The sequence below is a fragment of the Oncorhynchus mykiss genome, chromosome 9 (assembly GCF_057628025.1).
Source record: "Oncorhynchus mykiss isolate SJ-2025 chromosome 9, ASM5762802v1, whole genome shotgun sequence".
Taxonomy (NCBI): domain Eukaryota; kingdom Metazoa; phylum Chordata; class Actinopteri; order Salmoniformes; family Salmonidae; genus Oncorhynchus; species Oncorhynchus mykiss.
In genome coordinates, this window is record NC_143030.1 from 70,032,399 (window position 1) to 70,045,952 (window position 13,554).

The window sequence follows — 13,554 nt, forward strand, 5'->3', positions numbered from 1 at the left end:
CATATTGTGTTGACTGTCAGGAAAATAATATGGAACAATCTAGAACTCACACAGAGACATAAAACAGTCAATGTGACTGGGATGAAGTCACATCCTTTCCATGATGTTGTGGGACAGTCAGAGAATAGAGAAGGCTGTGGAGTCAGAGCTGCTTAACATTGAGGCATTAAGGGGTTCAAGAAAGCACTAAAGAGAACACAACACTAGGATATGGCAAAGAGGTGGAACAGAGAGGTGGAACATAGTGGAAACATATAGACTTTTTGAGACAGATGAAGAGAGGGAGAGATAGACAGAGAGGCAGAAAGAGAGAGAGAGACAGAGACACAGAGCGAGAGAGAAAGAGACAGAGACACACACAGAGCAGGCAAGAGAGAGAGAGAGAGAGAGAGGCTGAGATGTGAATATGTAAAAGGATATAAGAAGTCAATAGTTACTATTTCAATCTCTAGAGAAAATGTAGGACTTCCACTACCAGTGTAATGTAGTAATTACTGAAGAGTTCATTAGTATATAAAGTGAACAAAGTTGGAGTGGTTGTCATCCCTCTCACATAATCAGAGCTGCACACCTGCAAAAATAGACACAGGAAATCGTGAGCCGATAGTTTCCCTTTTAATTCTAGTGTAGTTATGAGGAGAGGAGCCCCCTTGTTCCCCTAAAACCACCTGTCAACCCCCTCCTAACCCCTCCCTACCCCTCCTAACCCCTCCCTATACCACATGGAAGTTAATTGCTATAGAAATTCCTGCCAGAGACAGGAATCAACAACTCCCAGATTTATGCCTCAAAGTCGTGTCTCACAAACGGTCTGTTTAAAAATGTCTCTGTCAGAGTGATGAAATAGTGAAATATCCTGGGGATTTTGACTCACACACATTCCCATGGGATGTCCAAATGTGAGAAACAATTTATTTAAAAAAGTAGACCAATAAATACATAACAAAATAACAAACTGGGTATTGATTTAATCGAGCTTTCCCTCTTGTGCAGTGACAATGTTGTTTTGATATAGTTAGGATGATACGTGGCATCTTTTTAAAAGCCTGAACCCTCCCCTGGATTCAAGGGACAACAAACATAACTAGCAATTACTGTAAAGGTTTTCCCATTGTTATTTTGACTAGACTGGTGTGTGACATTCTTTCTCTCTCTTGACTTTGTGTGTGTGGGTGTGGATGTGTGTGGGTGTTTGTGGGTGTGGGTGGGTGTGTTGGTGTGTGTGTGTGTGTGTGTGTATGTGTGTGTGTGTGTGTGTGTGTGTGTGTGTGTGTGTGTGTGTGTGTATGTGTGTGTGTGTGTGTATGTGTGTGTGTGTGTGTGTGTGTGTGTGTGTGTGTGTGTGTGTGTGCGTGTGTGTGTGGGTGGGTGGGTGTAAAGCAGAGTCCTGTATTTTTGATGTGTGTACTGTGTACTGTGTACTGTGTGTGTGTGTGTGTGTGTGTGTGTGTGTGTGTGTGTGTGTGTGTGGGTGTGGGTGTGTGCGTGTGTGTGTGTGTGTGTGTGTGTGTGTGTGTGTGTGTGTGTGTGTGTGTGTGTGTGGGTGTGGGTGTGGGTGTGGGTGGGTGTAAAGCAGTGTCCTGTTTTTTTGATGTGTGTACTGTGTGTGATTACCTTAGCCTCCACAGCCCAGTCTGTCGTGTCCCTGGACGTGTTAACTAGCATTCCGTCAGACACTCAATATAAATCTGCAGTACGTTTGTTAGGGGGCTGCTGTGGTTGCCATGGTCTTCAGTAATGCATAACATATCAAGCCATAAGCCCAGCCCTTTAGGTAATTCCCCAACAACAAAAACCCATAAAAATCTAGTCTTCAAGACATCCGTGAGACAGCCTGTCTAAATGAATCCCATATACAACTATTAATAGCAATGTACTTTTACATTTGCTAAATAAAATATATTTTTCTAACATTTGCCGGTCGTAAAAGAAAGATAGAAAAGGGTTGCCGTGTGTTGACGTGGTGGGCCTCCTGCAATAGCAAATATACAGGGAAATATACCGCTCTATGTAGAAGTGTCTCTGTCTCTATTCGTCTCTCCAAAGAAACATACACAGTACATTACTCCCGGGCAGAGCAACGATGTGCTGAGACAGAGTACATTACTCCCGGGCAGAGCAACGCTGTGCTGAGACAGAGTACATTACTCCCGGGCGGAGCAACGCTGTGCTGAGACACAGTACATTACTCCCGGGCGGAGCAACGATGTGCTGAGACACAGTACATTACTCCCGGGCGGAGCAACGCTGTGCTGAGACAGAGTACATTACTCCCGGGCAGAGCAACGCTGTGCTGAGACACAGTACATTACTCCCGGGCAGAGCAACGCTGTGCTGAGACAGAGTACATTACTCCCGGGCGGAGCAACGCTGTGCTGAGACAGAGTACATTACTCCCGGGCAGAGCAACGCTGTGCTGAGACAGAGTACATTACTCCCGGGCAGAGCAACGCTGTGCTGAGACACAGTACATTACTCCCGGGCAGAGCAACGCTGTGCTGAGACAGAGTACATTACTCCCGGGCGGAGCAACGCTGTGCTGAGACAGAGTACATTACTCCCGGGCAGAGCAACGCTGTGCTGAGACACAGTACATTACTCCCGGGCAGAGCAACGCTGTGCTGAGACACAGTACATTACTCCCGGGCAGAGCAACGCTGTGCTGAGACAGAGTACATTACTCCCGGGCAGAGCAACGCTGTGCTGAGACACAGTACATTACTACCGGGCAGAGCAACGCTGTGCTGAGACACAGTACATTACTCCCGGGCGGAGCAACGCTGTGCTGAGACAGAGTACATTACTCCCGGGCAGAGCAACGCTGTGCTGAGACACAGTACATTACTCCCGGGCAGAGCAACGCTGTGCTGAGACAGAGTACATTACTCCCGGGCGGAGCAACGCTGTGTTGAGACAGAGTACATTATTCCCGGGCGGAGCAACGCTGTGCTGAGACACAGAGCAGAGTGGTGCTACTCTAACTGACTCAGTGAGGACAGTGAGGTTTTCCAGATGGCCAGATGTGACTGACTGACCTGCTGACTGACTGACTGACTGACTGATTGACAGACTAACTGACTGATTGACTAACTGACTGAATAACTGACTGACTGACTAACTGACTAACTGACTGACTGACTGACTGACTAACTGACTGACTGACTGACTAACTGACTAACTGACTGACTGACTCACTGACTGACTAACTCACTGACTAACTGACTGACTGACTGACTGACTAACTCACTGACTGACTGACTGACTAACTGACTGACTGACTAACTCACTGACTGACTGACTAACTGACTGACTGACTAACTCACTGACTAACTGACTGACTGACTGACTGACTGACTGACTGACTAACTCACTGACTTAGAGAAAGCGAGAGAAGCCAGAAGTGCCACAGATGCAACACACACACATGCATACACACACACAAACACACAAAACACAGACACACACAGGTGCAATGCCAAGACCAAGGCACTGAAAAGGGCAGTGGACTGACCTGTGAGTCACACACAGACACACACACGTACAAGGTTCAGAACAGACACACAGTCCAGAACAGACACACAGTTCAGAACAAACACACAGTCCAGAACAGACACACAGTTCAGAACAGACACACAGTTCAGAACAGACACACAGTCCAGAACAGACACACAGTCCAGAACAGACGCACAGTTCAGAACAGACACACAGTTCAGAACAGACACACAGTTCAGAACAACATGATGGGTTGAAAAGACAACATGGACTCTATCTAAACAGTTTGATCCCTCTCTGAAATGTTCACATCATGTAGCACTAAATGTACTGTCGCTGTAGCATGGTACCTGTTCATTAACGTGGTGCTGCCTGCCTGCCTGCTGCCACGGTAACAAGCTACGTTCAGAACTAAAAATATATGGCATATTGAAATCAAAACTGGATGGTGTTCAGAGATAGATGGGAGGGGTTAAGGGTTGCTGAAGGATGGGACTAAAAACCAACAGAAGATAACTATTGTACAATATACTGTGTCTGTAAAATGGGTATAGTGTGTATGAGCTGGAAGTAGAAGCCTAAGTGTTGTTGTCCATTAGTTTACTCCAATTACGGGAGGGATGGTAGGGTTAGTGGGAAATCATATAAGTAAAATAGTATTTATATATACACTGTATATGGGGGATTGGAAGTGACAATTACATTAATGGAAACTACAATCTATCTGCAATATTAAAGCAGATCCCTCCCCCCAAACACACACCCAAATTGAACCAGTTAACCAGGAATGCAGGTCTATCTGCCGAAAAAAGTGTATGACCTTCCCCAACTATTCTTGTCTCTCATTCTATCAGTGTTTTGTTACTTGTCATGTTGAGTGTTTTTTGATTACTCCAGGAAGAATAGATGATGCTTCAGCAAAAGCTAATGGGGATTTAAATCAACAACAAATAACACAACAAAAAACAACCACTCCCAGCTATGAATGACATTACTACAATAAACTGACAAGTAAACTAAGCCCAGATTTGGAGAGCAGAGGCACCTCGGTCCAGAAACATTGGGTTCTGCTGTTTTGAAGGAGGAAAACAATGGTCTGTCCCCGAGTCCCTGGCTGACTGCTCACACTGTTGTGCTGTGTCCATGTGGTTCAATAATAAGTAGGGAAGATTCGGTCAAAGATGGGTCAGTCACACACACACTCTCTCTCTATTCCACTCATGCACAGTGCAGATCAAGCGGACCCAGGTAGGTATGTATCCACTGACACTTACAAAGGCACACATGCTAATAAAAACACTCTGGGATAACACTCTTAACATTCACACACTGTAAACTATGAAACACACCCACACACACTGTAAACTATGAAACACACCCACACACACTGTAAACTATGAAACACACTCACACACACTGTAAACTATGAAACACACCCACACACACTGTAAACTATGAAACACACCCACACACACTGTAAACTATGAAACACACACACACACTATAAACTATGAAACACACCCACACACATTGTAAACTATGAAACACACCCACACACACTGTAAACTATGAAACACACCCACACACACTGTAAACTATGAAACACACCCACACACACTGTAAACTATGAAACACACCCACACACACTGTAAACTATGAAACACACTCACACACACTGTAAACTATGAAACACACCCACACCCACACACACTGTAAACTATGAAACACACCCACACACACTGTAAACTATGAAAACACACCCACACACACTGTAAACTATGAAACACACCCACTGTAAACTATGAAACACACCCACACACACTGTAAACTATGAAACACACCCACACAGACTGTAAACTATGAAAAACACCCACACACACTGTAAACTATGAAACACACCCACACACACTGTAAACTATGAAATACACCCACACACACTGTAAACTATGAAACACACCCACACACACTGTAAACTATGAAACACACCCACACACATTGTAAACTATGAAAACACACCCACACACACTGTAAACTATGAAACACACCCACTGTAAACTATGAAACACACCCACACACACTGTAAACTATGAAAAACACACACACACACACACTGTAAACTATGAAACACACCCACTGTAAACTATGAAACACACCCACACACACTATAAACTATGAAAAACACCCACACACACTGTAAACTATGAAACACACCCACACACACTGTAAACTATGAAACACACCCACACACACTGTAAACTATGAAAAACACCCACACACACTGTAAACTATGAAACACACCCACACACACTGTAAACTATGAAATACACCCACACACACTGTAAACTATGAAACACACCCACACACACTGTAAACTATGAAAACACACCCACACACACTGTAAACTATGAAACCCACCCACACACATTGTAAACTATGAAAACACACCCACACACACTGTAAACTATGAAACACACCCACACACATTGTAAACAATGAAACACACCCATACACATTGTAAACTATGAAAACACACCCACACACACTGTAAACTATGAAACACACCCACACACACTATAAACTATGAAACACACCCACACACACTGTAAACTATGATACACACACACACACTGTAAACTATGAAACACACCCACACACACTGTAAACTATGAAACACACCCACTGTAAACTATGATACACACACACACACTGTAAACTATGAAACACACCCACACACACTGTAAACTATGAAATGCACCCCGACAGAACTGACCCACTCGGAAACAAATAAATACAACTAGGAGAAACCTGGTCCAGTTGAATGAAACCCTGAACAACTTTCTCTATACACACTCTATCTACTCCATATACACTCTCTGCCTCAAAGTCTCTGTCTTTAATTTAAACTCTCAATAGTTTATACTCAAGCTTCTGTTCCCAAAACTGCAGTCTCTTCCAGTCTCTAGCTCTAACTTCAAACTCTAAGAGCAGAAAGAATAGAAAAATAGATGGAAAAAGAGGAGAACAACAGATCATATTGTTTCTATAAAAAAGTACTCACCCACTCCGATGTTGTGCTGGCAGACAGACTAATAGATCGCTAGCTGGGGTGCTGCTGGTCCAAACAGACAGATGAGCAGAAGGAAAATTTGGAGAGATTTGTGTACATTCATCAGAGCCCCTTTGACAGTAAAAACAGGGCAGCAGCAAGTTTCTCTCTACCTCCCTTCTCGCTCTCCCTCCCTCCCTCCCTTCTCTCTCTCTCTCTCCCTTCTCTCTCTCTCTCCCTCCCTTCTCTCTCTCTCGCTCCCTTCTCTCTCTCTCTCTCTCTCCCTTCTCTCTCTCTCTCCCTCCCTTCTCTCTCTCTCCCTTCTCTCTCTCTCTCCCTCCCTTCTCTCTCTCTCGCTCCCTTCTCTCTCTCTCTCGCTCCCTTCTCTCTCTCTCTCCCTCCCTTCTCTATCTCCCTTCCTCCCCTCTCTCTCTCTCTCCCTTCTCTCTCTCTCTCCCTTCTCTCTATCTCTCCTTCCCTTCTCTCTCTCCCTCCCTCCCTTCTCTCTCTCTCCCTCCCTTCTCTCTCTCTCCCTCCCTCCCCTCTCTCTCTCTCTCCCTCCCTTCTCTCTCTCTCTCCCTCCCTTCTCTCTCCCTCCTCTCTCTCTCCCTCCCTCCCTTCTCTCTCTCCCTCCCTCCCTTCTCTCTCTCTCTCTCTCTTCCTCCCTCCTCTCTCTCTCCCTCCCTCCCTTCTCTCTCTCTCTCTCCCTCCCTTCTCTCTGTCTCTCCCTCCCTTCTCTGTCTCCCTCCTCTCTCTCTCCCTCCCTTCTCTCTCTCTCTCTCCCTCCTCTCTCTCCCCCTTCTCTCTCTCTCCCTCCCTCCTCTCTCTCTCCCTCCCTCCCTTCTCTCTCTCTCTCCCTCCCTCCTCTCTCTCTCTCTCTCCCTCCCTTCTCTCTCTCTTTCCCTCCTGTCTCTCTCTCCCTCCCTTCTCCCTCTCTCCCTCACTTCTCTCTCTCCCTCCCTCCCTTCTCTCTCTCTCTCTTCCTCCCTTCTCTCTCTCTCTCTCTCTCTCCCTCCCTCCCTCCCTCCCTCCCTCCCTCCCTCCCTCCCTCCCTCCCTCCATCCCTCCCTCCCTCCCTCCCTCCCTTCTCTCTCTCTCTTCCTCTCTTCTCTCTCTCTCCCTCCCTCCCTTCTCTCTCTCTCTCTTCCTCCCTTCTCTCTCCCTCTCTCTCTCTCTCTTCCTGCCTTGTCTCTCTCTCTCTCTCTCTCTCTCTCTCTCTCTCTCTTCCTCCCTCTCTCTCCCTCCCTCTTCTTGCTCTCTTTCTCTATCAACACAGGCAAACTCTCTCCCTCTCCTCTCTCTTTTTTCCCTCTTTCCAACTCTGTATTTTTCAACAGCCCCTCTCTGTCTCTCTCACTAAGAAATAATCATGCTCTCTGATTCATAAAGCCAACAAATCACGTGATCCAAACTTCAAATATACAGCACATTTTTTTACCGGCCACAAAATGCCTAGAGGGAAGAAAAAAGGCCTAGAAAGCTTATGCTTCTGTTTTTAATTCTCTCCCTTTCTCCCTTATTCTCCCCCCCAAAGACTCATCTAAAGGTCCCCGGTACTGGGACCCCCCCCTCGTTTTCTATCCTCTCTTTATAGAACACACACTTTCCATTCTATCTGTACTGTGTGTCGAAAACATAGTTACTGAACTTAAGAGTCAAAGATGCAAGAAACAAAACATATGTCTATTATAAAAACACAAGATCGGTAGCAGACATGTTAAATATATCTGACTAAATATCTACACAGACTTCAACCAGTCTACCAAGCATGCTTCATTTAAAGAGCGACTGCCATTAAAAAGCTACAAATCCCTTTGAAATCGGCCTTTGTGGCATCGATTCAAGTCAGAAAAATGTATTCTAGTGTCAAAATTGTCAACAAAGGGTAAACAGGATCATTTTTGTCATAAAGTAAGTCTCATCTAAAACAGAGTTTGGAACAGCCATGTGTCACAACGGGTAAATTAAGTTGAGGTTTTGATTTGACATGTCTATTTGCCCACTAACATGGGGTGAAGAGCTGCAGTGATTGCTCTCTATCCAATAACATAGACAGTGAGACAGACCTGCCCAGCAGCTCCCACTTTGTTTACATAAGACAACACGTGGCACATTTTGTAACTTGAGAAATACAGCACCAAACAACTTAGGTAGATGTAAAATTGCTCAAATAAAACATCCGTGACAAAAACGTGCACATTTATAACAGATATCTTGAGTTATCTTAGATTCATTTCGGGGATTTTGATAACGTGAAATAGGCTTCCTTGTCTACAGTGTCTCGTGGGATACACACATAATTAACCAAATGCGGAATTGGTCGGGAAACACACATCCAAGACTGAAATCTAATTTTTTGAAGGAGCAACAGAAAAACACACTTGCCAATCGGAGTGTTCAGTGGCTCTTTAAAGTTCCAAGTTCCAAGTGGGTTGAGTTGTATGTAGTAGGTATGTAATACAGTAGGTTACTGTATGAGCTGAAATCCAACATTTTATAAAAGTAATGTATACTGACACATGGATTACAAGATGTCTGACCCGTTCAGCAACTTTCTCAACCCATAAGTGTATGGTTACATACATAAGTGTATGGTTACACTTTATATAGCTTTCATGAATAATCCATTATAAAGACTTAAAAGTTTACTATCCATTTATAAATGCGTACTAATGAAAGTAATTATAAAGTGTTACCATATAATCTAATCACTGTCTATCCCCCCCAAAAAGAAGAAAAAAAAATCAAAGTTACAAACCAAACAAAGTGGTGGTAGGCAATTGGGAAGTCCCCAGTAAGATGGCAGAGCAGCAGTTTGGGTGTGGTGCTTCTAAATCTGTCTGTCTGTCTGTCTGTCTGTCTCGCTCTCTCTCTCTCCATGTCTCTCTCTCTCTCTATGTCTCCATGTCCCCATGTCTCGCTCTCTCTCTCTCTCTCTCCCTCTCTCGCTCTCTAGCTCTGTCTTCATATGAGCTCATATGTTTCAGATCTGTGTTTGTGTTTGTCGAGGAGTTCGTTTGTGGTTCTGGGTGTGTGCCTACTGTGTCTTAGCCTGGTGCTGTTTGTTTCTCAAGGTCATGTTCTGATCTCAGATTGTTTTGGTTAGAAAACCTCAGCTTTTAAACACACCCTTAAACACTGCTCAACGGGCACCTTCCTTTACCCGTTTGGTCTCTGACCCCTTCTAGAACAAAGGGCAGGGTTCTCAAGGCTACTAGAATTTAGCCCAAGCTCACTAGTTCTTCATAATAGAAATACACTTCTCTATTCCTCAAAATGTTCTCTAAACACCAAACATATCTAACTCCTCTCTAGAATAGACAAATACAACCCACCTCATCATGTGTCGTCTCTATAACTTTACTATGACAGGGAGTCACTGCCATAACATTCAACACAATTCTATACTATCCATCACATCTTCACCTGGCTTCTCCTAACTGACATCATCACATCTCCTGTCCAAGTCCTCCTCCTAAACTGCAAGGCTGCGTCTGAAATGGCAGCCTTTTCACTATGCAGTGCACTACTTTTGACCAGGGCCCATAGAGTGATGGACTATATAGGGAATAGGGTGTTATTTGGAACGGAACCCAATAACGCTAGTTCCTTCCTCCTGAGTGTCCTCTACTGGCCCATTGATAGAAATCTGAAGTCTGCATCCCGATTTACCCTGACCTCAATATGTCTCTCTAATCAAATCAAGCAATTAGACCCACATAAAAGCACTTTGTCTTTCCTACCACCTCTGTGTCCCTGTGTTCCCTTCACGTCTATAGCACTCCCTCCGGGATTCCCATACATAGTCCTCTGTGGAAATGTTTTTCTTCATAAAATTCAATCAAATCTGAGCCCTTTTTACATCAGCAGTTGTCACAACGTGCTTTACAGATACAGTATGTGGCCAAATGCAGCATATCATGCAGAAAGTACTCCTGTGTGGAGCTTGTGTTGTTTATGTTCACACTAATAGACAGGCAGTGAGAGAGAAACTGATCCTTACATCCGCACTCAACCCAACCCTAGAGGAAGTGGTTTTACTAAGCCACACAGCACAGACCTCTTTAACCGATCCTTATCATAAGCTAGTTTACTTTCAGGTATTTGTATTTATTATGGATCCCCATTAGTTTGTGCCAAAGCAGCAGCTATTCTTCCTGGAGTCCAGCAACGTTAACCTCTTGAAACTAGGGGGCACTATTTTCATTTTTGGAAAAATAACGTTCCCAAAGTAAACGGGCTATTTCTCAGGACCAGATGCTAAAATATGCATATAATTGACAGCTTAGGATAGAAAACACTCTAAAGTTTCTAAAACTGTAAAAATATTGTCCGTGAGTATAACAGAACTGATATTGCAGGCGAAAGCCTGAGAAAAATCCAATCAGGAAGTGACTCTTATTTTGAAACACCTGTCTTTTTAGGCATCCCTATTGCCCATTGAAAGGGATTTTTTTGACTGCAATATCCGGTGGATTTCTCAACAAAACGTGGACAGAGGTATTTCGGCTATAAAAATAATCTTTATGGAACAAAAGTAACATTTGGTGTCTAACTGGGAGTCTCGTGAGTAAAAACATCCGAAGCTCATCAAAGGTAAACGATTTAATTTGATTGCTTTTCTGATTTTTGTGACCAAGCTTCCTGCTGCTAGCTGGACATAATGCTATGCTAGGCTATCGATAAACTTACACAAACGCTTGTCTTGCTTTGGGTGTAAAGCATAATTTAAAAATCTGAGATGACAGGGTGATTAACAAAAGGCTAAGCTGTGTTTCACTATATTTCACTTGTTATTTCATGAATACGAATATTCTCTAGTAATATTTTTTGACCGTTGCGCTATGCTAAAATAGTGTAGTTGATGACAATTCTCCCGGATCCGGGATGGGTAGTTCTAAGAGGTTTTAAGGCAGTTTATACAATATTAAAAACATTACAGTACATTCACAACAGATTTCACAACACATTAAGTGTGTGCCCTCATCCCCCTACTCTACTACCGCATATCTACAACACAAAATCCATGTGTACATGTTTGTATATTACGTACAGTATATTATCATGTGTCTGTATGCATATGTCTGTGCCTGTGCCTATGTTTGTGTTGCTTCACAGTCCCCGCTGTTTTTTATCTGGGAGGTCCATGTAGTCATGGCTCTATGTAGTACTGTGCGACTCCCATAGTCTGTTCTGGACTTGGGGACTGTGAAGAGACCTCTGATGGCATGGCTTGTGGGGTATGAATGGGTGTCTGAGCTGTGTGTCAGTAGTTCAAACAGACAGCTTGGTGCATTCAACATGTCAATACCTCTCACATATACAAGTAGTGATGAAGTCCATCTCTCCTCCCCTTTAAGCCAGGAGAGATTGACATGCATATTATTAATATTAGCTCTCTGTGTACATCCAAGGGCCAGCCATGCTGCCCTGTTCTGAGCCAATTGCAAAAGTCCCTCTTCGTGGCACCTGACCACACGACTGAACAGTACTCCAGGTGCGACAAAACCAGGGCCTGTAGGATCTGCCTTGTTGATAGTGCTGTTAAGAAGGCAGAGCAGAGCTTTATTACGGACAGACTTCTCCCCATCTTAGCTACTGTTGTATCAATACGTTTTGACCATGACAGTTAACGATCCAGGGTTACTCCAAGCAGTTTCGTCACCTCAACTTGCTCAATTTCCACATGATAAATTACAAGATTTAGTTGCGGTTTAGGGTTTACTGAATGCAAATGCGGTTTAGGGTTTAGTGAATACAAATGCTTTTAGTTTTAGAAATATTTAGGACGAACTTATTCCTTCCCACCCATCATGAAACTAACTGCAACGCTTTGTTAAGTGTTGCAGTCATTTCAGTCGCTGACGTGGCTGACGTGTATAGTGTTGAGTCATCCGCCTACATAGACACACTGGCTTTACTCAAAGCCAGTAGCATATCATTAGTAAAGTTTTTTTTAACTAAGGGGCATAGACAGCTGCCTTGGGGAATTCCTAATTCTACCTGGGTTGTGTTGCATAGACACAGGTAACTCTTTATCCACAACAGAGCAGGAAGTGTAAAGCCATAACACACAAGTTTTTCCAGCAGTAGACTACTATTACTGATCGGTAATGTCAAAAGCCGCACTGAAGTCAAACAACACAGGCCCCACAATTATTTTATTTTCAAATTCTCTCAGCCAATCATCAGTCATTTATGTAAGTGCTGTGCTTGTTGAATGTCCTTCCCTATAAGCATGCTGAAAGTCTTTTGTCAATTTGTATACTGTAAAATAGCATTGTGTCTGGTCAAACACAATTTTGTCCAAAAGTTCACTAAGGTTCATGGCCTCCCGGGTCACGCAGCGGTCTAAGGCACAGCACCGCAGTGCTAGAGGTGTCAATACAGATCCAGGTATGATCCCAGGCTGTGTCGCAACCAGCCGTGACCGGAAGACCCATGAGGTGGTGCACAATTGGCCCAGCATCGTCCGGGTCACGGGAGGCTTTGTCCGGCTGGGATGTCCTTGTCCCATCACGCTCTAGCGACTACTTGTGGTGGCCGGGCGCATGCGCACTGACTTCAGGTCGCCAGCTCTACAGTGTTTCCTCAGACACATTGGTGAGGCTGACTTCCGGGTTAAGCGGGCAGTGTGTCAAGGAGCAGTGGCGTGGACGTGTTTCGGAGGACACACAGCTCTCAACCTGAGGCAACACTTTAACTACTAATTGAGGAGAAAAAGGGTTAAAATAATACCAAAAAATAAATACAAATAAAAAAGTTGACTAAGGTTTGATAATAGGCTGATTTATTGATTTGAGCCAGTAAAGGGGGGTTTACTATTTTTAAGTAGGGGAATGACTTTTGCGTCCCTCCAGGCTTGAGGGCACACTCTTTCTAGTAGGCTTAAATTGAAGATATGGCAAATAGGAGTGGCAATATTGTCTGCCTTATCCTCAGTAATTTCCATCCAAGAGGTCAGACCACGGTGGCTTGTCATTGTTGATAGACAACAATCATGTTTTCATCTTTCA

At 44.1% G+C, this 13,554-nt stretch overlaps 1 protein-coding gene across 1 annotated transcript in view; it reads right to left on the bottom strand.

Annotated features, from left to right (window-relative positions):
- Positions 1-6,914, bottom strand: part of LOC110532677 (retinoic acid receptor gamma-A) — a 97,696-nt gene extending 90,782 nt beyond the window's left edge. The window contains exon 1 of the mRNA XM_036988694.2: positions 6,551-6,914. The gene's annotated coding sequence lies outside the window, so the exon portion shown is untranslated. The remainder of the gene's footprint in view (positions 1-6,550) is intronic.
- Positions 6,915-13,554: the final 6,640 nt, after the last annotated feature.